The sequence below is a fragment of the Oryctolagus cuniculus genome, chromosome 2 (genome assembly GCF_964237555.1).
Source record: "Oryctolagus cuniculus chromosome 2, mOryCun1.1, whole genome shotgun sequence".
Lineage (NCBI taxonomy): Eukaryota > Metazoa > Chordata > Mammalia > Lagomorpha > Leporidae > Oryctolagus > Oryctolagus cuniculus.
The window spans coordinates 140,266,367-140,287,491 of NC_091433.1; the positions used below are offsets into that span (position 1 = coordinate 140,266,367).

The 21,125-nt window shown below is 40.5% G+C and overlaps 1 protein-coding gene across 3 annotated transcripts in view; it reads right to left on the reverse strand.

Moving 5' to 3' along the window:
• Positions 1-4,734, reverse strand: part of EHBP1 (EH domain binding protein 1) — a 383,016-nt gene extending 378,282 nt beyond the window's left edge. For all 3 annotated transcript variants that reach the window (XM_070069071.1, XM_070069064.1, XM_070069059.1), the window contains exon 1: positions 4,606-4,734. The gene's annotated coding sequence lies outside the window, so the exon portion shown is untranslated. The remainder of the gene's footprint in view (positions 1-4,605) is intronic.
• Between the last annotated feature and the right edge of the window lie 16,391 nt (positions 4,735-21,125).

The following is a 21,125-nucleotide window of genomic DNA, read 5'->3' on the forward strand; positions in this document are numbered from 1 at the left end:
AAGAAAAGTCTTCCGCCAGTGGATCACTCCCCAAATGGCCACAACAGCCAGAGGTGAGCTGATCTCAAGCCAGGAGCCAGAAGCTTCTTTCAGATCTCCCACGCACTTGCAGGGACCCAAGCGCTTGGGCCATCTTCTACTGCTTTCCCAGACCACAGCTGACAGCTGAATCAGAAGAGGACTATCCAAGACTAGAACCGGTGCCCATATGGGATGCCGGTGCCACAGGTGGAGGATTAACCTACTACGTCGCAGCGCCGGCCCCTAAATATTTTTAGTAGTACATAAAAGTTGCAGTCTCTGTTCTCAAAGAGTTTTTGGAAACAGATGACTGGCATATACGGAAGAAAGTAACACAACTGACCCAACCTCAGTCCCAGTTTCTTACTCTGGTAAACGATCATGCATACCTTTCTAAGATGTTGAGAACATGAAGACATGAATATAAAGTGCCTAGCACATAATAAACAGTCAAATGGTAATTGATAGTATATACTATTGTGTTTTGCAACAAACATAAACAGACAAAAAAAAAAAACAGACCTTCAGGAATACTTGAGCAATGTGAGTTCTGAGTTGGTACCAAATATCATGATTTCAAGGAGTAAAGATATTCAAACAATACTTTTAACATTGTTCCTCACCCATTAATTCAGTGGATAGCAAGAGTGGAACATCAGTAATGTAGATGGAGTCAAGATTTTATAATACTTAACTAAGAATGAATTTACCCTTAATTCTTTTTTTTTTTTTTTTTTTTTTTTTTTTTTTTTTTTTTGACAGGCAGAGTGGATAGTGAGAGAGACAGAGAAAGGTCTTCCTTTGCCGTTGGTTCACCCTCCAATGGCTGCCGCGGCCGGCGCACCGTGCTGATCCGATGGCAGGAGCCAGGTGCTTCTCCTGGTCTCCCATGGGGTGCAGGGCCCAGGGACTTGGGCCATCCTCCACTGCACTCTCTGGCCACAGCAGAGAGCTGGCCTGGAAGAGGGGCAACCAGGACAGGATCCGGCGCCCCGACCGGGACTAGAACCCGGTGTGCCGGCACCGCAAGGTGGAGGATTAGCCTAGTGAGCCGCGGCGCCGGCTACCCTTAATTCTTATGACCATCCTTTTCATCATTGATTAGCTGGGATTTTTGGCATATTGGAAGTTATCTTCTTTAAAGCTGCATTGCCACTCTTCCAGGATTGCCCATTGTGTTTCTGTCATTTCCTAACCCCTATTTACTCAGGTTTGATTTATCATCTTCTTCCATCCCAGGCTTAATCTGAATGTAATAGGCATATGGATTGGATTGAAAGTATGTTAACTGTCTTGTCTGTTTGATTCAGGTTTTTGTCTGCAAAATTTTATAGCTGATTTATGTAAGAGGAGGTTCCACAATTTAAATAATTTCAATTTTGTTTTTAAATACCACCACACTTGGAGCTGGCATTGCAGTGGGTTAAGCTTGTGATGGTGGCATCCTATGTGAATGCAGGTTCTAGTCCTGGCTGTTCTACTTCTGATATAACTCACTGCTAATGTGCCTGGGAAAGCAGTCAAAGATGGTCCAAGTCCTCGGGCTCCTGCTACCCAAATTGAGAGACCGGGGTACAGTTCCTGGTTCCTGACTTCCATCTGGCACAGTCCTGATTATTGAGGCCATTTGGGGAGTGAACCAGTGGATGGAAGAAATGTGTGTGTGTGTGTGTGTGTGTGTCCCTCTCTCTGCCATTCTGCTTTTCAAATAAATAAAAGTAAATCTTTAAAAAAAAATCACCACACTTAAAATGAAAAATGCATATGAAGAATTAATTGGAAAATACTATCGGGAAATTTCAAATCATCTCTACCATAACAATTTTGAAAATGACAGACATTATTTTCAGTGAGGCTGCTTTTCTTTCTTTCTTTCTAAGATTTATTTATTTATTTGAAAGGCAGAGTTACAGAAAGGGGGGGGGGGGGGAGAGAGAGTCTGTTTCATTCCTCAGATGGCTGCAACAACCAGGACTGGGCCGGGCCAAAGCCAGGACCATGGAACTCCATCTGGGTCTCCAATGTGGGTGTCAGGGACCCAAACACTCGGGCCATCTTCTGCCACTTTACCAGGTGCATTAGCAAGGAGCTGGATCGGAACTAAAGCAGCCATGACACCAACCAGTACCCATATGGGATGCTGGCCTCACAGGCAGTGTCTTAACCCATTGCACCACAACACAGGCACCTAGGCAGCTTTTCTAGAGACTATTTCAGTAATCCCCAAAATGGAGATTCTAGTTTATGAAATGCAACCATAGCCTTGAATTACTATCTTTCCTGGTGATAAAATTCTTATCTTTGGTTTTACAGTTTTTGCAATAAAAATTGTCAGAGGTATTATTGCAAGATTTAACTACTAATGGAATTTAGCTGTGACTTAGTCCTAGCAATAAGATTTACTCCCAGTAGCAGTACTGCAGGGTTTTGCATTGTTTTTTCCAGTTACCATAGCAGTTATACTATACACAATAATATTACTGCCATTTTTAACTGCTAATGAAATTATTTTAAACTCACAGCATACAAATTCACTCCCAGTAATCTAACAGCAGTTTTTATGTCCTTAAATATTCACAGTGGAAGTTAATGTCTTCAAAATTTTAACCAACAGTTTTTGTAGTGTTATTTCTCCAGGTATTTCTTTTCATCTTATGGCTTTTTGCCTCCTATACCCCCACCACAAAACACTCTCAGCATCACACCCAAAACAGGCCTTTGCTCATCATTTTTTGTTTTCAGGAAAAGACCATAACAGAATATAGAAAAAGAGGGAATTTCTTCTTGGTTTTTGAGTTCCAATAGCCTAGCCCATTAGGGAGTAATGAAATGAAATCCAATTACAGATCTGCACTCTTTAATACAATAATCTCTAGCTACATCTGAACCCTTCAAATACGGCTCATCCAAATTGAGATGTGCTATAAGGATAAAATATACACAGATTTCAAAGACTTAGTATGTAAAAAAGAATCTGTTATCAACAATTTTTAGCTTGATTGCATGTTGAATTGGTAGTATTTTGGATATATTAAGTATAAATTAAAAATTAGTTTCACCTATTCCTTTACCTTCTTTTTTCAAACATGTCCACTGGAAAATGTAAATTACATATGTGACTCATATTATGCTCCTATTGGACAGTTATGGTATAGACAATAGTAAAACTTCCTTTCGCGGAGATGGAAATGGACTTTCTGGGCTGCAAGGTGAAGAAAATTGAAAGGAACGTAAAGAAAGCCTAGATACTAGTGGATCTGAGAATGTGATCTACTCATATTCTCACCCTATTCTGGCCTAAGCTTTGGAGATGGGCAGCTGAATTTGCAGGATCTATCTATCTATGGAACCTGAGAGCTCAGAGAGATCATTTTCTACTTGTTAGAGCCCTACGGAGGCAACAAGACCCTTAAGAGAAGAAAAGGCTGGGCTAGATACCAAGCCCAGGCATGATTTAGGAGTGACACAGTCCAGTAGAACTTTCAGTGATGTACAAAATATTCCATAGATGACTGTCCAATAGAGTAGCCACTAGCCACTTCAGGCTACTGGGCACTTGGAAGGTGGTTAGTATAAGTGAGGACATTTTAAATACTTAATCTTAATTAATTTCAATTTAAATAGCCACATGAGGCTGGTAGCTGGTTACCATAATGGACAGTATAAACTTACATTGTATCATGGAATTGCTGAAAGATCAACACAATTCCCAGATATCCAAGAAGGTGTAGAGGCAGTGGAGAACCACTAAAGTTAGTAGCTTTGCTGATAGACCAACATCCACCCAGCAACCATCTGTGGGGCTGGCTGCTATTGAAGAGAGACATACACTGCTAATCTCAATGGTGCCAACATAGTGGGTGAGAAGCCAGGATCAAATGCTTCATCCCCTTGCCTGGTACTTTTCGGAGTTACTTCAAAAAATTCATGGAAAATGTTTATTATAAAAAAACCATGCTTACTGGTCTGCATCATCTTCTTAGCCTGACCCTTCACATTATTCAAGATAATTTTTTAATGGTAAAGTTCTAGTCTGTAAATACTGTGTGTGCCAAGGTAAATGCTGCTATCAGAAATAATTTACACATTGCAAATAAGAAGACCATAATTGGGATTTTTGCAGCAAAGATTTGAGTTGGAATTAGAAGTCTTTTCTGAGCAAGTCTTAGCTAAATTAAATAAATTCACCTGCAATAAAATCAGGAGAGATCTTTGACCAAAGCTTATTGGTCATTTTCCATGAAATGTTAAGGGACTTTGATGATTCATAAGGGGCAGACTGACCTTTGCTTCATTTCTTCTGTGTTTTCAATAATTGGAATAAATTCCAGGTAACCAGATATAGCATCCAGCCTGTGTTTTCCTCTGAACAATTCCTGGATGGCTATATTCAGTATGAACAACAGAACATAATTAATATCTTCTGAAATAATAACGCTAGACAGAAAAGGCAAAGAAAAATCAGTAGGAATTCATAATCTTGGAGGGCACTGAATACCCCCATGTGGTGTTAAATCAAAGCACTTCCATCTCAAACAGAGTAAAAAACAGCATCAAGCTGAAATCAGACAGAACCCCACTTACCAGGGCACTGTGCCGGAGTCGAGGGAACGCAGCTCTGTTGCTAAAGCTTGTCCCAAATGAGTAGAGCTGGAAATTTAACTCAGCTTTCAGAGGGCAACACTAACTCATGCACAGTGTGGTAATCTTCTGGGCAGGGCAAGACAGGGAAAAATTCTAGGGCAAGGGCAACTACACAGAAGCCAAAGAGAGCAGCAATATTATTCCAGGTCTCTCTTTTCACACCAGTCACCCAATTAGTGACCTGGCTTACAATAAGGAGAATGTAGCCTGCTAAGCAAAAAGGACTTCATAAGGACTGGTGAATATGAATATTACTTCCTATTCTTTTGTAACTCTTGGATGCTACTTTAAAATATTTCCAATAATGCATAATTGATCTCTTTCTCAAAGGGATAAAACTCAAGTATTGAACAAGAATTGTTTTCATTCCATTTTCTAAAGAAACCCTGATATCTTAACATTAAAGATAATGATCTTTGTCCCCTGAAATAAGTTTAATCCATTTCAGATACTGAATATAGTACTGTGCAGGGCTATACCCATTGAGAAAACTCATTGAAATAATTAGCTGGCATGCTCAGCATCCCATTTCTTTTCTTTTTAAAGAATTTTTTTTCAGAGTTAGAGCAACAGAGCTCCTACCCACTTGTTCATTCCCGCAAAGCTCACAACAGTCAGAGTGGGGCCAGGGCCAGAGCCAGAAGCCAGGAATGCTATTCAGGTCTCTCACGTGGGAGGCAGAAACTCAATTACTAGAACTATCACTGCTACTCCCCAAGGTCTTCATTAGCAGGAAGCTGGAACCGGAGCTAGGAATTGAAGCCAGGTACCCCAATGTGGGATATGAGCATTTTAATCACTAGATCAAACACCTGCTCCCATGTCACATTTTTCATTTCAAAAACATGCAAGCACCTTTCTCCTGATAACCAGGGTACCTCAGTTTAAAAAAGAGAGTATTACATGTGTGCCTCTTTCTGTCAAAAACACACACTACAGGGATATAGATTTAGAGGTCATAACTGAAATATTTAATTTTTTCTTGGACCCTGAAAGCAAGAATAGGAGGCATATTCTGCCCAATTTGTCTTATTTTTGTAGTAACACACTTCTTTGCTACTCACAAAGTTACTCTGTGTCTATGAGTTTACTTGTAATGCATTTTCTCCAGCCTACACCACAGTTTACAAAATAACAATTACCAAAATCCTAGTCAGTTGACAATGATAAATGCAATGATAACCTGCTGAGTACTTCTCCCTCATACATGAAATGCTATAACATCAAATTGATGCACTGCATGCCTAACGGTAACTGGTCTTCAACATTACATGCTGTGGGTATTTGTCATACCTGAGAATGTTATTTGGTCTAACAATTTTTCCAGTAGTTCATTCTACTTTCTCTTATAATAGTAACTTCAAGTTGATTTTACAAGCTTTAAAGCAACAAGGTAACTTATACCTATAACTGTGAATGATAACTTTATGGTTTTGATTTTCTTTGATAATTTTTTTAAGAAAAACCCATTCATCTTTTAACAAGTAGTTAATGAAATTATTAAGTTCAAGGCATTCTACTAGGTATTGGAAATGCAGCACATCAAAAGAGACAAAATCTTTACCCTCCTGGAGATCATTTTCCTCATCGATTAGAAATCATTTGTTTACTTTAAAAAAACTTGTTTAATAATGACACAAAATCTAATAGAGAAAAGTGTTATGAAAGACAACTACTGGGGATTAATATTAATAGATTACTCATTCAAACAAATCCAATTTTCAGATATTTACCATTATAGTTTTTTTGTTTATGGCTGCTTGTGGAAAGTCAAAGTCACATGTAGTCTTGTCAAGACATATACAGGTTTATATCTATATTTGCATGGGAGTCTTGCTTGTAACTTATATTTATTTATTTGTAGTATCTATATTGCAATTTTTATGTTTTATTGCCTAGAGACATTGATCTACTTTTTAAGGATTTATTTATTTATGCAAGCCAGAGAGAGAGAGAGAGAGAGAGAGAGAGAGAGACTGAGAGAACTTCCAACCTCTGGTCTACTCCCCAGATAGCCACAACAGCCAGTGCTGAGCCAGGTAGAAGCCAGGAGCCAAGAACTCCATCCTGAGCGACCCATTAAATGTTAGTCAAAACAATCTGATTAAAACATTCCCTGAACCTCATGTGCAACTTTTAAGAGTGTAATGGTTATTACTGATATGAGAGGGTTTTAAGAAATACACACCCATCCTATTTCATTTCTTTTACTTCATTAAAATAATTATAAAAAATAAAAGCCTATTTTTATTGCTCTTAGAATTTTTTTTAAGATTTTATTTTTATTTGAAAGGCAAAGCTAGACAGAGAGACAGAGACAAAAAATGTTAGACAGAGAGGCATCCATTGATTCACTCCCCAAATGGCTGCAACAGAGCTTTTGCCAGCTCTCCTACATGGGTGCAGGGACCCAAGCAGTTGGGCCATTTTCTGCTGCTTTCCCAGGCTCATTACCAGAGAGCTAAACAGGAATTGGAGCAGCAAGGACTCAAACCGCACCCATATGGGATGCCAGTGCTGTGCAGAGGCATTATCCACTCTGCCACACAATGTCCCCTACTTAGATATTTTAACACTCTTCTTAAATGTCCTTAAATGAAAAATAATTAAAAGTTGGTTTTATCTCATGTGTTCCATGATTTTTAAAACATAAAATTACATTCATAAAATAAAAATGAGAATAAATAAATTTGTTAGTATAAAGATTATATAGTATTTTTAAAATTTTATTTTTTTGTAATGAAAATTATTAAAACTGTGTAAGTGTAGTTTATGAAGATATTATAGAGGTCATCATTATGTACTCTAAAATGTTTTAAAAGCTTTCTAGCTATAGTTTCATGTCTAACTGGTGCAAATGGAAACTCTCCCAAAATAAATCCAATTCTGATACATTAATGTATTGTGGGTTTTTTTTTTTTTTTGATCCATTCTCCCCATTTTGGGGACTGATTAAAGCATCTTCTTTTTCACAAAGTATTCTTCAACTAGGAATGTCTTCTCTTTTTTATAGCATAAAAAGAAAGATGAGTTTCATGGGCACTTTTTATGTGTTGAAAATTGCTTGGGCTGCTTTTCACCGAAGCCAGGAGCCAGGTGCTTCCTCCTTGTCTCCCATGTGGGTGCAGGGCCCAAGCACTTAGGCCATCCTCCACTGCCTTCCTGGGCCACAGCAGAGAGCTGGACTGGAAGAGGAGCAACCGGGACAGAATCCGGTGCCCTGACCGGGACTAGAACCCGGTGTGCCAGCACCGCAGGTGGAGGATTAGCCTATTGAGCTGCGGCGCCAGCCACATAATACTCTTGGCTTTTATCTGATTCAGTCCTGGTCATTGGGGCTGTCTGAGGAGTGAATCAGCAGGTGGATGATCTCTCTCTCTCTTTCTCTCCCTGTCTCTCCATGTTCCTGTAACTCTACCTTTCAAGTCAATAAATTTTTTTTAAAAATGTATTAAAAATGCATAAGCCTTAAAGGCCTCAAGAAATTTAAACTTGAGGCCAGTGTTATAGCATTGCAGGTAAAGCTGCTGCCTAAAACACCAGCATCCCATGTGAGCCCTGGCTCATGTCCCAGCCTGGGAATAGCAGCAGAAGATGGCCCAAGTGTTTGGGCCCCTGCCACCCATAAGGAAGACTAGGATAAAGCTCCTGGCTCTGCCCTTTGGCCTGGCCCAGTGCTGGCTGTTGCAACCACCTGAGGAGTGAACCAGTAAATGGAAGTTCTCTCTTTCTCTGTCTCTCACCCTCTCTTTGTATCTTTAACTTTCAAAATAAATAAATACATCTTTTATTAAAAAAAAACTTTAAACTTACTTAAAATAAAAATGTACGGCTCACAGAAATGTAAACTATAACAAATGAGGTATCAGATAAATTATTCAGGTAACAATCTAAGACAAAATTAAGAGATCTATGTAATCAATTATTGTCTTGTAATTCTGAAAAAAACTCAAACTAGTTATGGTAAAGCACACAGAACATAGGATGAGGCTGAGAACAGGGTTACTGTTGCAGCTCTACTGCTATCTAATCACATCATCCTATGAATGCACATCATTTCTCTGGTCAGTGGGGAAAAAGGAGATATATATATAATAAATATCACACATATATACATAATATACACACGTGATATATATATATATATATGAAGAATCTTCAAAAAGCTTATGGAAATGTATATAATAAAAAATATATATGAATTTCAAAATTTTTACATCGAAATAAACTTACATTTCCTTTAAAAATAAGCATTTTAGGGGCCGGCCCCATGGCATACTAGGTTAATCCTCCGCCTGTGGCACTGGCATCCCATACAGGCGCCGGGTTCTGGTCCCAGTTGCTCCTCTTACAGTCCAGCTCTCTACTGTGGCCTGGGGAGGCAGTGGAGGATGGCCCAGGTCTGTGGGCGCTGCACCCGCATGGGAGACCAGGAGGAAGCACCTGGCTTCTGGCTTCGGATCGGCGCAGTGTGCCGGCCATAGTGGCCATTTGGAGGGTGAACCAATGGAAGGAAGACCTTTCTCTCTGTCTCTCTCTTTCACTGTCTAATTCTTCCTGTCAAATAAAAAAATAAAAATGATATATAAAAATAAGCATTTTAATTCTATTTTCCATGAAATTTTTGAAGTGTGCTCATATGACATATGTGACATATATGACACATGTATATATATTCACATATTTTGTATACACATATTTCAAGTTAACACAAGCAGAGTCTATTTTAGGACTATTGATAGAATTATTAAGAAAGTGCAGCTCTTTATTTCTTTTCTTTTTTTTTTTTTTTTTGACAGGCAAAGTGGACAGTGAGAGAGAGAGACAGAGAGAAAGGTCTTCCTTTGCCGTTGGTTCACCCTCCAATGGCCGCCGCAGCCAGCGCGCTGCGGCCGGCGCACCGCGCTGATCCGAAGCCAGGAGCCAAGAGCCAGGTGCTTTTCCTGGTCTCCCATGGGGTGCAGGGCCCAAGCACTTGGGCCATCCTCCACTGCACTCCCTGGCCACAGCAGAGAGCTGGCCTGGAAGAGGGGCAACCGGGACAGAATCCGGCGCCCCAACCGGGACTAGAACCCGGTGTGCCGGCGCCGCTAGGCGGAGGATTAGCCTAGTGAGCCGCGGCGCCGGCCAAAGTGCAGCTCTTTCCTCTGGGACTGGTAATTATAAAGGTAAGAGTTCTGGGGCCGGCATTGTGGCACAGTGGATTAAGCCACCGGTTGCATTACTTACACTGTCAGCATCTGATATTGGAGTGCCAGTTCAAGTCCAGCTGCTCTGCGTCAGTTCCCTGCTAATGTGCCTGGGAAGGCAGCAGAACGTGGCCCAATTTCTTGGGCCCCTGCCACCCACATGGGAGACCAAATGGCCCAGACCTTGTTGTTGTGGCCTTTTGGGAGGTGAACCAGCAAATGGCAGATCTCTTTCTCTGTCACTCTACCTTTTGAATAGATAGATTAGATGATAGATAAAAAATGATAGAAGATAGTTATGGCAGGTAGGCAGATAAATGATAAATCTTTAAAGGTAAGACTCCTGAGGCCAGGGATCCCCCTCTAGAATAGTCCACCTGAGAAGAAGACAAGAAATGATGTGTAGAAAGAGTTGTTTCATTTTCTTCATTTGTTCCCTTCCAACTCTAATTCTGATTTTCAAATGTCTGCCCTTAACTCATAGATACATGTGACCAAAAAAAAAAAAAAAAAAAAAAGCCACTGAGAGTTTCCCCACAGTTGTTTGTTTCCATTACAACAATCTAGCTTTTGCTGTCCCCAGAGGCTTTTCTTTTCTCAGCTAGGAGGATACTTTTGATTATTTTCGTCTAGTGTTAATTTTCTGATTGACCACTAATTGAAAGCTTATAGTCACATTTCCTTTGATAAACATGAAGTCAGAACACTGTCTGTTAGGAACATGGAGGATATTGTTTCTAAATGTACCAATTCCTAATTCAATTGTCTATACACAGCACCAAAAGGGAGCGTAATCATAATTCAATTTAAAAAGCATTAAATTAACATCATATTGCTCTTTCTGGTAATACTGTTTATAACTTGTGGCACTCTTGACTATAGAGTTCAATGTTTTCCAGTATGAATGCTTAGTTTGTTTGAACTCTCTTAAGAGCCAGTTATGATTTGCAATGATTTCTTTCATGTTCTCTGATGATTAAGAATACACAAACAACCATACACAAAAATTATCATAAATCAATCATCAGCTTAAATGTTAACAGCTGAAATTTAAAAACTCTTAAAAGAAAACAGGAGTAAATCTTCATGACCCTGGGTTTGGCAGTGACTTTTTATATATAAGAAAAACATGAATAACCAAAGAAAAAAAAGCTCAGTTGAAATTCATCAAAATTAAAAATTTATACTTGAAAGATACTTCAAGAAAGTGAAAAAAAATGCCAACAGATGTGAGAAAAGATTTTCAAATCATTTAATTGAAAAGATACTTGTATCCAGGATGTATAAACTATTACAACTCAATGGCAAACAAGTAATCCAATGTTAAAATTGGCAGAGGGCTTAAACAGACATTTCTTCAAAAATGTAAATGATAAAGAAACACAGGAAATGATGCTCAACAGCATTTGCTATCAGAGAAATGAAAATCATTGAGATGGTTAACATAATAAAAAGTGTTGATGACAGGTCAGCAAAACTGGAGCCCTTGTATATCACTTTGGAAAACAATTTGGCAGTTACTTAAAATGGTAAACATGGGGTTATCATATGGTAACTCAGCAATTTCAGTTCCAGAAATGAAAGCATATATCCACCCAAAATTTGCACAGAGGTATTCTTGGATGTATTATTCATAAGAATAAAAATGTAGAAACAACCCAAATTCCACTAGCAGATAGATAAATAAATTATGGTGTATCTATACGATGGAATATTATGCAACAATGAAAAGGGAGGAAGTATTGATTCATGCTACAACACAGATAGTTGAAAACATTATGCCAGTGACAAAAGATCACATATTGATGACTCCTTTTCTATGAAATGTCCAGAATAGGCAAATCTATGGAGACAGAAAGTAGATGAGTGATTGCCAGGGGTTTGGGAAAGTGACTGCTAATAGGTATAGGATTTCTTTTTGAAGTGAGAAATACTCTAAAATCAGATGATGATGAATGCACAATTTCTGTGAATATACTGAAAACTATTGAATTGAACTGTGCAAAATCAGGGCCAGCACTATGGCACAGTATCTGCAGTGCCAATATCACATATGGCACCGATTTGAGTCCTGGCTGCTCAACTTCCTATCCAGCTCCCTGATAAATGTGCCTAGGAAAGCAGCAGGAGATATCACAAGTCAATGGTACCCTGTACCCACATGGGAGACCCAGAAGAAGCTCCTGACTCCTGGCTTTAGCCTGGCCCAGCCCTGGCCATTTGGGGAATGAACCAGTGGATAGAAGATCTCTCTCTGTTTCTCTCTAACTCTGCCTTTCAAATAATGAAATAAATCTTAAAAAAAAAAAAATTGGGGCTGGGCCTGCACTGTGGCATAGCCAGTAAAACTGTTGCCTGTAGTGCCAGCGTCCCATGTGGGCACTGGTTTGGGTCCCAGCTGCTCCACTTCCAATCCAGCTTTCTGCTATGGCCTGGGAAAGCAGTAGAAGATGGCCCAAGTCCTTGGACCCCAACACCCTCATGGGAGACCAGAAAGAAGCTCCTGGTTCCTTGCTTTGGATAGGCTCAGTTCCAGCTGTTGTGGCCAATTGGGGAGTGAACCAGCGGATAGAAGACCTCTCTCTCTCTCTGCCTCTGCCTCTCTCTGGCTCTGCCTTTCAAATAAATAAATCTTTAAAAAAAAAAACTACCTGGGCAACATTTATGATATTATTAAGATCTCAATATGGCTATTAATAAAATTAAAGAAAATAGAAATGCACCACTGTTCAAATGAATTTATCATATATCCTATATCCATAATTTGCCAGCATTTGTTAAGATAACTTAAATATGCTTGAGAACTCAGCACAATATAATGTCCTATCACAGAAAATTTTTTAAGATTTTATTTATTTATTTGAAAGTCAGAGTTACGCGGAGAGAAGGAGAGGCAGAGAGAGAGAGAGAGAGGTCTTCCCATCTGCTGGTTCACTCCCCAGATAGCTGCAATGGGCAGAGCTGCGCCAATCCAAAGCCAGGAGCCAGGAATTTCTTCCAGGTTTCCCACATGGGTACAGGGGCCCAAGGACTTGGGCCATCCTCTACTGCTTTCCCAGGCCGTAGCAAAGAGCTGGATTGGAAGTAGAGTGGCCAGAAGTTGAACTGGTGCCCATATGGGATGCTGGCACTATAGGCGGCAACTCTACCTGCTGTGCCACAGCACCAGCCCCACAGAAATTTAAAATACCATTGCAATCCTTACACTTAGAGATCAGAGATGTGGGTTCTAGATTGGAGATGTGGGTTCTAGTGGAACAAATCATTGTGTTCTAACAGCTTTTTTATTCATCTTTAAAATTAAGTCACTAGATAAGAGAGTTTTCAGATGAATAATAAGTTGAGATCTAGAGAAGTTTGAAGGCAAAGATTGTTAGTTGCCTCTCAATACCCATTTTCCTTTTCTTCTCTAGCAATAAGAATCCCAATTTCTTGCTAACCCATTTTCACTCAGCTAAAGACTTTCTTTACATCTTTTACGGCTAGATGTGGCTATGTGCCCAAGTTTTGGCTAAGTTAAGCATATAATGTCTAGGAATTTTCCTCAAAGGAAGAGAGTATGCTTTTCCCTGCCCCTCCATCCTTATTGATAGGATATAGATGGGTTGGCTAGAGCTCTAGCAGCCCGGTTGGCCATGAGGATGAGGGATGACAAAGAAGTAAGCTGAAAAGAAACATGGGTCACTCACAAACTTGTAGAGCTACAACATTTGCTCTCAACTGCCTATCACCAGACTTCTATATGAGACAGAATTAATCATATAAGCAATTGTTTGTTTTGGTTATGTGTAAAGTAATGTAATTCTAAATAATATACTGAATTTATGATGAGTAGAGAAGGAAAGGAAGCTTAGATTAGCTTGGGGAAGGAAAATGTACTTGTTTTCAGGCCGGCGCCGCGGCTCACTAGGCTAATCCTCCGCCTAGCGGCGCCAGCACACCGGGTTCTAGTCCCGGTTGGGGCGCCGGATTCTGTCCCGGTTGCCCCTCTTCCAGGCCAGCTCTGTGCAGTGGCCAGGGAGTGCAGTGGAGGATGGCCCAAGTGCTTGGGCCCTACACCCCATGGGAGACCAGGAAAAGCACCTGGCTCCTGGCTCCTGCCATCGGATCAGCGCGGTGCGCCGGCCGCAGCGCGCCGGCCGCGGCGGCCATTGGAAGGTGAACCCACGGCAAAGGAAGACCTTTCTCTCTGTCTCTCTCTCTCTCACTGTCCACTCTGCCTGTCAAAAAAAAAAAAAAATGTACTTGTTTTCAAAAGTTAAAACTGGGGCTGGGCCTGGGGCCTGGATACCAGGAAACCATATGGGCACCAGTTCAGCTCCCTGTTAATGCACCTGTGAAAACAGTGGAGAATGGCCCAAGTATTTGGCCCTGAGCTCACATGTGGAAGACCCAGATGAAACTCTTGGCTCCTGGCTCTGATATGGGCTAGCCCTGGATGTTGTCGCCATCTGGGGAGTGAACTATGAGATGGAAGGTCTCTGCCTCTCCTCTCTCTCACTGTAACTCTGACTTTCACACAAATAAATAAAACATTATAAAAAGTTAAAGCCCTTTTTGGATGGAGCAACTTTCTAAATTAGACTGAGCACACACAAAGGGGCTCCTGATTTGATCTTCTGAAAGTTTGCCGACAATGCAGACACCTAGAACAGTACAAATGCATGTCAACACTGCACCTGCATTTTCATATCATTTCAGCATTTTCGTATCAGTTGAGATCAACTATAAAATTCCGAATACTTGAAACTTTTAAATTTGATTAGTTTGTAGGAAGAAGGCAGTATCTTTCCTTTGAAATAGGTTTCAGTGGGATTCTAAATATTTTTCAGTCTATCCCAGTTTCCTAACCTTAACTAAATCTGTATGGTTAGTTGAGCATTTGCTCAAAGGACATAAGACCAAAAGTAACAAAGTTTAAAAATTAGGCGTTCTTGGCTACTAAAGCATTATGTGGCTGTATAACTGCTCAGTATTTGTTTACAATCTATTCAGTCTTTTCTGATAATTATTTTGAATTATTCAACTCAAAAACTAGTTCTGAAGACACATGCACCCCATCATTCCCAGTTGGAATTTCTCTGCTACTCTACTAAGTGCCACCTGGCAGGTGATTCTTTAAGTCAGTCTGCTTTCACAATTTCAACTTCAACTATCATGGACAATACCAATGTGATTAAAAAGTAGATTTATTACATTCTGTGATAAAGTTTCTTGACTTATATAACTTTAAAAAGTGCCCATGCAAATTCTACCATATGAATACAAAAGACTGATGATAAATCTTTCTCTTCCTAAAGTTACAAAATCTTCTTCTTAGTGATAACTATAAGTTTTTCTGTGTATACTTTATCATTCATGCTTTAAGGACTAAAATCTCACTTTAAACACACAGTCAAATAGGCAAAAACTGGTATCATTAGGAAAAAGGATTTGATGATAGTGTAATCATAAGTAACCAGAAGGCTTGGACTTTTTTAAATGACAATAAATGCTTACCAATAAAATATTACTTTAATAATAGCAGAGATTTTGTCTCAGGAAGATATATCAAAAGAGATCCTTAACTAGCCTTCTTCTGTTTTCTTTCTATCATGCTTGATATTTTCTCTATTAATGTTACCTGTACTGTTATTTCTCATTTCAGCAGCTCACTAAGGAGGCACTGCAATTTCTCTGTTTCAATCAGTTCAGTTGACTTGAGTTTTACTGTATGGAAGGATTCTTTTGATAAAAATAACCACATGGAGCCAGCACTATGGCATAGCGGGTAAAAACTGTCAGCTGTAGTGTGGGCATCACGCATGGGCGCCAGTTCTAGTCCCAGTCGTTCCACTTCAAAGGCAGCTCTCTGCTATGGCTTGGGAAAGCAGCAGAAAATGGCCCAACTCCTTGGGCCCCTGCACTCATGGGGGAGACCCTAAGGAAGCTCCTGGCTTCAGATCAGCCCAGCTCTGGCCATTGTGGCCAATTGGGAAATGAACCAGCAGATGGAAGACTTCTCTCTCTGCCTCTGCCTCTCTCTAACTCTGCCTTGTAAGTAAACAAATAAATCTTTAAAAAATGACAACAGATTTTGAAGATTTTTTTTAAATTTTTAAATATTTGTGTTGGCTTAGTGTCTATTAAAAAAACAACAACATGCTTTATGCAATTCAGATTTACACACGCCATTCTAGGACTCCCACGCAAGCAGCAGATATGCACATCCTGGGCCGGTGCTGGGGCTCACTAGGCTAATCCTCCACCTGCAGCACCGGCACCCCTGGTTCTAGTCCTGATAGGGGCGCCAGATTCTGTCCCGGTTGCTCCTCTTCCAGTGCAGCTCTCTGCTGTGGCCCAGGGAAGGCAGTGGAGGATGGCCCAAGTGCTTGGGCCCTGCACCTGCATGGGAGACCAGGAGGAAATATCTGGCTCCTGGCTTCAGATCAGCACAGTGCGCCGGCTGTGGCGGCTGTTTGGGGAGTGAACCAACAGAAGGAAGACCTTTTTCTCTCTCTCTCTCTCCCCCTAACTCTGCCTGTCAAAAAAAAAAAAAAAAAAAAAAAAGAAAGAAAGAAAGAAGAAAAGATATGCACATCCTTACTTGGGGTTGTGTTAAAATGGCCTTCTCAAATTTCCTTCGTGAATCAAAGCCTGAATATTCATTTTGAAACTTGCAACTAGTCTTGTATCACTCTTTTCTTTTTTTTTTTTTTTTTTTTTTGACAGGCAGAGTGGACAGTGAGAGAGAGAGACAGAGAGAAAGGTCTTCCTTTGCCGTGGGTTCACCCTCCAATGGCCGCCGTGGCCGGTGCACTGCGGACGGCGCACCGCGCTGATCCGATGGCAGGAGCCAGGTACTTCTCCTGGTCTCCCATGGGGTGTAGGGCCCAAGCACTTGGGCCATCCTCCACTGCACTCCCTGGCCACAGCAGAGAGCTGGCCTGGAAGAGGGGCAACCGGGACAGAATCCAGTGCCCTGACCGGGACTAGAACCCGGTGTGCCGGCGCCGCAAGGCGGAGGATTAGCCTAGTGAGCCGCGGTGCTGGCCCTTGTATCACTCTTATGCAAAAAAATGGAGTATGAATTAATGCATAATATACAACTTGTGGAAAAGATGAAAAATATTGTTGCATTTTGATCTATTCATTTTAGTCATGTTTGGTTTCTTATGCTTTCTCAGTTATTAAGACTGGATACAAGGAAAGGCAAAATGACACGCAAAATAAAATAATTTGTACAATATATAGAAGGTAGTTGATAAATGCTAATTTCCTTCCTTTCTGTTCCTTGTAAGGGGAACACATTATATAATTTCTGATTAAATTAATGTGTAGGGAAAGAGATGGTGTTATCACTCTCGCTATCTGAAATATCCAATTTATATAACCAATATTAAATAACTTTCTTCAGTAATTCTCTCTCAAGCTAAAAATCAGAGCCTGAAAGACAAAAGTCTTGCTTTAAAATCTACTACTGGTTATATGACTTCACTGCTTTTGTGAGAGTCAAGTTCCAATGAGAAAGCAAGTCTTTTTCAGAGTCTACTTTCCCAAGAAAAGTCTCTCTTCTTTCAGAGGTAGGCACATCTAATACAAGTATTCTGTGTATTTGTTCATTGTTATAAGGAAGCCATCTATCAGCTTATTTCATTTGCAGATTTTGGCAGTAACTACTTTGAGACTGACTCAGTCTTTCTCTTTCCTTCAATCTATTCAACCCCATACTTTATAAGGACGCACTAACTCTCATCTTCTGGATGTTTTCACAGCCACTCTGCACAGATTCTGGAGGCTTTAGAAGCATCTTTAAAGGAATATCTTTCTTCATCTTTCCTCTTTGTGTTGGAATCCTTGTCAACCATTGCATAGAACATGGTTATCTCTTGAATTTAGATTGGCAAATCAATGGCTAAAAATGAAAAATCAGGAGAGCTCACTGAGAAATTATTATGCCATGTCATAAATAGATTTTTATTGAAGCTAGGTATAAATATCCAGAAAATTAGGCAAATAGTAAGTGGCTACTTGGAATTCCCAACTAACTTGTATGTCTTCTACTCAGAGGGCAAACTCACATATCACAGCTGTCGCTCCCCCTCTTCGTGGAGGAACGACACAGGACCCTGCGCTGTTCTTTCGTCTGCTCGGCCCTCCCCGGGTTTGCTGCTGGTTCTTCCCGGGTTGGCTACTATCCCTTCCACCTCCGTGGAAGGGCAGTTCCCCCTGGCCGCATTCCCCACTTCCGCAGGGGAGCGGCACACCGCCGGCTGGTTCTCTCGGGGGCTGCACGGGTTCCCTTAGATGTTCCCCATAGATGTTCCTCGTGCATGCCGTCTCTCTCCTCCTTTATAGTCCTCCTCCGCCAATCCCAACTCGGCTGCCCACACGCCGAGTACGCTGCTCTCCTCCAATCAGGAGCAAGTCCTACAGTTAATTGGTTGAACTGGAGGCAGCTGTGCGGAAGCTGTTTACTTCTCTCCCAGCGCCATATTGTGGGAGAGCAGATGCATAGAATAAGTCTTAATTTGAGTAACTTAGTCTAGTCCGGATTGCTCCCCACAACAGCTATCCATATGTTATCTGAGAACTGCAGGATCTCTGCTAGTACAGCTGGGATTTACCACTTCCCTTTTGCTAGAAGACTCCACAAAAAAAAAAACAAAAAAGGGATGGGACCAAGATAAACCACTACTTTCTGAATATTATTTCCAATCTTTGAAACAGGAAATCACCACCAATATAAAGGAATGAAAAAGGAAGATAGAATTTTAATAAAGGTTTACTTAGTTTTGTAAAGTAAAGAGGTAGTGATCACAGAAATGCAGTGTTTATAACTGGAAAAGATATTACAAAATATTCAATTTAATTTCTCTACTTAAGAATAAAAAAAGAGACTCAAGGAGAATTTGCATCTGATTCAGGTGACAACACTAGAAAGTAGGCAGCAGCATGGAGTGGTGGAAAGAGCATGGACTTTGTGGTCAACAGGATGGGTTTGAGGCCAGCTCTTCCCATTACCAGTTTCACGGTTTCTTCATATATTAAATGAGGTTAATAAGACCTGTCTTCTAGGGTTGTTGTGATGAATAAACGATATAACTTATAAAAAGTATTTAGAGCAGTGGCTGACACCTAGTGAGTGTTTACAAATATTATATTCATTATATCATTGCAGGAACTCTAAGCCAGGATGTTTTGATTTCAATTTCTTAAATTTATGTATGTATGTATTTTATTGATTTGAGAAACAGAGAGACAGAAGGAGGGAAAGAGAGAGAGCGAGAGAGCAAGTCCTCATTTGCTGGTTTATTCCCCAAATAACCACAACAGCCAGGTCTTCCACATAGATGGCAGGGACCCAACCACTTGAGCCATCTCCTGCTGCCTCCCAGGACGCACATTATCAGGAAGCTGGAATCAGGAACGGAGCCAGGTATCAAACCCAGCACTCTGATATGGGGTGCAGGTAACCCAAGCAGTGTCTTTCCTGCTACACCAATGCCCCCCCCCAACTCCAACTCTTGTACAGTGCACCACACCATTAATAGAGTTGGCCACAAGGAATAAACATTTGTCTAAAATGTGATTCCAAATGAAATAAATTGTGTGCAATAGCAAATAATGCTTTTAAAACACTAGCTAGTCATTAATGCAAGCAATGCTCAGTTCCACTTACTTTTCTCAGTGATTTTAGCTGTTTGCAGATGCACACAGCTCAGTACAAAGAAATGACACAAGGGACTTTTTGTCAGCAATATAGACGGCAGTACAAAGACAATTTACATAAGAACTTGCTGTTAACTGCATAGGGCATGTATTCATCATTTAGTGTGTTCAGTGCCCTATCTTTAGAGCTTCAGTGATCAGGGTAGACATTGCCCACTTACTTAATGTGGCTGTACTGAAAATATAGGGAGAGGACAAGGTAAAGGGAAATGTGGGAAATGCCACCTCCTATAACAATGGCCCTGGAGTTAAGAGTGCAGGATTAATACTGACTTATCCAGGAATAGTTGCTTCTGTCCTACAGAGTGGGTAAGACACAGATGACGTGAGGTATATTATTTACAGGTTGCAATCATGCATATTATTCCTGTCTCCCACAAAAGATTTAGCTAAGGTTAAATGGCTTCCTTTTCTTCGGTACAAAGCCTCACTTACACTATGCAAGTGGGTACTTCCACTATTGGTTTATAGGGGCAACACGAAAAGTTGCTCTCAAAAGTCAAATTAGGAATTGGGGCAGGGAGAGAAGTCCTGCTTTCTGTCCCTGTTGAGAGTAAAGTGACAAAGGGTTCACCTCCCACTGGAAAGTCAAAGAACAAGGCCCTTTTTACAAAAAGAACTTAGATTTTCTTATAATTTATTGCTTCAAAAGGTTATTTAAATCTTTCAAGCTGGAAGAATCTGGTTTTCAATCCTTCAGTCATGGTAATGATCTCAGCAGTAGGAAAGAAGGAATTCTGAAGTCCACCTCACCTGCCCCCAATCCCTAACCATAGTCCATAGTATTAAGCATGTATTCATTTGCTCTAGAATTTTAAAGCTGGAGAAAACGGTGCAGCAATTTATAACTCTGCAATATTAATATGGATTATGATCCAAAATGAGTTGAATTATGTCCCTCCAAAATTGACAAGTTGAAATCCTAACCCCTAGAACCTCAGTATGTGATTTTTTTTTTTAAACGGTCTTTGCAGACGTAATTGGTTAGAGGCCCTAACCCTGTACGACTAGTGTCCTCATGAAAAAGGGGCATCTGGACACAGACAACTACCCAGAGAGAACATCATAATAAGAAGAAGGCGCAATTTGGGTGATGCTTTCCCAAGCCAAGGGACATCAAAGATTGCCAGAACACCACTGGAACCAGGGGAGAGGGTTTGGAGCAGACCCTCCACAAAACCCTCAAAAAAGAAACAATGCTGCTGACAGCTCCATGAAAATCTGGCCTCCTCACCTCCAAAACTCTGAAACAAGTTTTGTTGTTTAAGTTATTCCATTTGTGGTACTTTATTACGGCAGCTCTAGAAAACTTTCTTTTTCTCTTTCTTTTTCTCTCATTTCCTCCCTCCCTCCCTCCCTCCTTCCTTCCTTCCTTGCTTCTTCCCTCCCCTCTTCCTTCTTTCTATCCTTCCTTTATTTCCTGAGGGTCTCAGTGGAAAAGAAGCCCAAAAGATAGGAATATGATTTTCCTTTGAAGTCATTGATAGGCTTTCACATTTTTAGTGTTAAGAAATTCCAATACTTGTTACAAAGCATGTCTATACCTGATTGTGACTTAAG